The sequence below is a fragment of the Brassica oleracea genome, chromosome C8, assembly GCF_000695525.1.
Source record: "Brassica oleracea var. oleracea cultivar TO1000 chromosome C8, BOL, whole genome shotgun sequence".
NCBI classification, from domain to species: Eukaryota; Viridiplantae; Streptophyta; class Magnoliopsida; order Brassicales; family Brassicaceae; genus Brassica; species Brassica oleracea.
In genome coordinates, this window is record NC_027755.1 from 11772230 (window position 1) to 11776171 (window position 3942).

Below are 3942 nucleotides of genomic sequence, written 5' to 3' on the forward strand. Positions count from 1 at the left end.
TCATGTACCCTGCAAGTGTATATATATATATATATATATATATATATATGCATGTATGCACTTCAAAATCGGTGATATCTATGTATATTTGTGTGTGTGATCTTTATTTGTTTCTCTTTGATTCTTTGTTTGGATTTTGTATGCAAAGCAGCAACGTGTGTTCCCTCTTTCATCATATAACAGTTTTAATCTAATGGCATCAAATATTTAAGAAAAGTAAACATAGAACAAGGTCATCAAAGAACAACTCCTACAGTTACCAACATTGCAGAGAAACTGAAAAAAGAAAAAAACCATCAAGTTGTTATGCATATAGCATTCATTATATATTCTACCCGAAATAAGAAAAAAAAACACGACCCATCCGAGACAAAACACAATCCAGCATAAACAAAAAGAAAAACATTAGACTGAGGCTTTAAACTCCAAACCCTTCGCGGTAGTTGTGATTGTCCTTGATACATTCATTTAGATTGTCCTTGAAACACCCCTTGTGACGGTTCTCCCTACAAAAAGAACACTTTGTTATTATGTTAAACAAAACAATGTATAACCATCAAAGTTAATTCTTGGTCATGCCTCAAAATTAAGTCTTGGTCGACCTCTTGGCTTCTTTGGAGGCCTCTCAGCAGTTGCATCTGAATATGTGGTTTTGTTGTGACCTTCTTGAAGACAGTTAGAACATGTTATCACACAATTGTCTCGGGATAGCTTAGTTTAATGTGACGAAGAAGACTCATTATGTCCTTTCTTTCTCGCGTAGTTACTTGGTCTGCCCCGATTTCCTAATCTATAGGGTGGTGGTAACATGGGTATCCTGTTAAGCCTAGGCCACAACTTCATCCCTTGTACAAGGTATCAGTCTGATACCTCGAGAATAAGTAATCCGCCACATGCTTCCAGTGTAAAACTTAGATACAAAGTCATCAAACCTTAATTTTTTTCTCCACTATCACACATGACGCATGAATACATGGTATTCCTGTCAACTGCCACTTTATACATCCACAAGTGTGAGAATCCATGTCCACAGTATGAGCAACACTTTGATCGTCAACCTCATGAAGATGTCCACAAGCCATGTACCTTTTACAAACCTTTGACTTTTCTTTGGTTTGTTCAATCTCCGCATGTGCTCGTTTTGTAAATTTGGTCTTCAACCGTGAAGCCACCAAAGCTCTTTTTGCATCATGAACCATGCATTGCCTCCTTATTTCTTCTAACATTTCAAGCAAAGATTTTTTTTCTTGCTTCCTGAATTGTCTTATTGAAAGATTCACTAAGATTGTCACTACAACACGATCCTATCTTGAAGAAACCCTAGACCATGCTAAAAGGTTTGTTCTGAGAAAAGTATCATGTGCACCTGGATTATAAGCCTTGAGAGCTTTTAATTGGTCTTTGTAATCTCCTTCTGTGTAGGCTCGTGCTATTTTCAAAAAAATCCTTTCAAGTTGTGGATCATTACTATCTCTCTTCCAGTTGGCGAGAATGTGTCTTGAACACATCTGATGTTCAGCATATGGAAGCTCCTCTTTTACAGCATTCAACAAGCCCTATACAAGAAGCAAAATAAATTAGTTAAAAACAAACTATATACTTACTTGATAGTAAAATGACTAACCTTTTGCTTGTCTGTAATTATTGTTGTTGTACCCCCATTATTCAATCCCAAATCTGACTTTAAAAGCTTCACAAACCATTCTCAATTGATATTATTCTCAACCTCAACAACAGCCCATGCGATTGGGACTATTCTGTTATCTACATCTCTTCCTATAGCAGCTAATAGATGGCCTTTAATATCCCACTTCAGAAAAGCACCATTCAATCCTATTATTGGTCTACAACTCTGAATCCATGTTTCCCTTTGTGATGTAAAACAAACTTAAAACCGATCAAAACTTTGCTTGCTTGTTGGAGTTACCCCTGGAATAGTTTCAATCACCACTGTCGAATATGGATTACTTCTCCTTAACTTTGCCTCATAATCTTATATGCGAGAGAAATGTATTTCATGGCTAGCTTTCCTTTCCCGATAAAGTTTGCTCTTGGCCGTTGCGCATTGCTCCTCACTGACAATCAAGTTGTATCTTTTTATCTCCTCAGCCATTTCTTGTTTGCTAAGTTTCGGGTTCAACCTTAATCTCTACTTAAAAAGCATTGCAATTGATTACCTCTTCAACGTCTTAGAGTAACCTGATGTTAAACATATATGCTCATTCACATACACTTTGATCTGCATCTTGTGCTGTCTCCTCTCAGATGAGCAATATACTCTCCACGGGCACTCCGATTCCATGTCAGAACATTTTGCACCAAGCTTCTGAATGACGACTTGTATAGTTTAATGTTGTATCTAGTCCTAAGAGAATACCGTAGTAAAGAAACTTTGAAATCTGCAGCACATCCGAACGTCTTTCCTAGAAAGAGAAGCTCTTCACTGTCTACTGTATTTGCACGTGTTTCTTTACGCTCTGCTGGTTTTCATCATCGTCTGATGACAACGGATCAGGAATATTACCGTCATCCCAAATGTCGTCACCACTATCTGCATCACTCGCTTCTTCTTCTTCTCTAGCCACATCTCCAAAGTGGACTTCTAAATTTGAGCAATCTTCTTCTTCGACACTGATTCCATTTACTCCAACATCGCCATCTAACACATCAGCTGCATCATCCACAATAGTCTCACAATCATCTTCAGATACATCTCCAGCTGCCTCGACTTGGATCGTAGTACTTTCTTCTCTAATGTCTTCCATATCAGTTTCTTTGTCTCTAACATCTTCCACCATAGTCTCCCTGATTATAGCCCCTTCGACACTAGTCTCTTCAACCCTAGCCTCTTCCACAATAGCCTCTTCCTCTCAAATTTCTTGGACTGGACTTGTTTCCGTTTCAGAATCAGTTTTTCTCTGTGTAGGTAGTTTAGTCCTCTTCTTTTTCATGGTTTCAGGTGTGATACAAGAAGAAAATAGATGATTGGTTTTGAGCGATGATGGAGAAGAAAAGTGTTTCTAGGGATTTAGAGATAAAACCTACGACAGATTAAAGATTTTAGATTAAGTTAAAACACATCGTTTTGTAATTAAACGTCGTTAATGATGATTTAATGTTTTACTATACTCGTACTTTTTTGGCTTGGTCAATGATAGTTAGGAATTTTTTTCGTGTTAGCAGAGTAATTGAAAGTTTTAATGGTGTATTTAAGAATTTGGGTCTGTTTTAGTTTAGTTTGGTAAGTTCAGGATTTAAATGTTAATTTTCCCGTTAAACTGAATCTAAGTTTGAGTCCATGTTGACTTAACTTGCTTAATTTAGTATAAGTTTATATTTCTCTACATTTGTCTAAAGTAGTTAATCTTGTTAGATTTATTTTAAAATGTCCATTTTGTGCTATTAAAAAGAATAACTAGGATAAGACTTGCGCCTTGCGCGGGTTAGTTTATTTGTATATATTATCGATAGTTTTTTTATATATGCGATCATTTTATTTATATATATAAAATATTTTTTGTTGTTATTATATAATTTCTTTCCGATGGATCGGATCAATTTTTACTAAAAATAATGGAACAAAACTATAATTAATACATCATGGGTTGATCGGATTGGACATTAAACAAATTATGATATAAAAACCTTATTTTTTCCATCGAACACATTCTTGAAAAAAATGAACAGTATTGTTTTCACAGTTGAATTATTTTGACTTTTATCTTCCATATGGTTTTGAAAGCTTTCAAATCAACCATCGAATTGATACATGTCATTTTAATGTTTTTAGTCGTATACTTAAGGAAAACTTACATTTTTGTAATTTAAAGTCGTTTTAAAAAATTCAAAATATAACATCTAAGAAAAAATCTATAATATAATAAAAATCCAATATATAAGGTGTCCTCATTTTTGTATTTTAAAGTCGTTTTAAAAAAAAAA

General features: G+C 34.9%; 1 long non-coding RNA gene across 1 annotated transcript; it reads right to left on the minus strand.

The window, feature by feature from the left end:
• Positions 1–206: 206 nt before the first annotated feature.
• On the minus strand, positions 207–3018 carry LOC106310144. The gene is made up of 3 exons (XR_001263696.1): positions 1625–3018; positions 603–1556; positions 207–506 (listed from the first exon to the last, which is right to left on the minus strand). It is a non-coding gene; the product is annotated as an uncharacterized LOC106310144 (long non-coding RNA).
• Between the last annotated feature and the right edge of the window lie 924 nt (positions 3019–3942).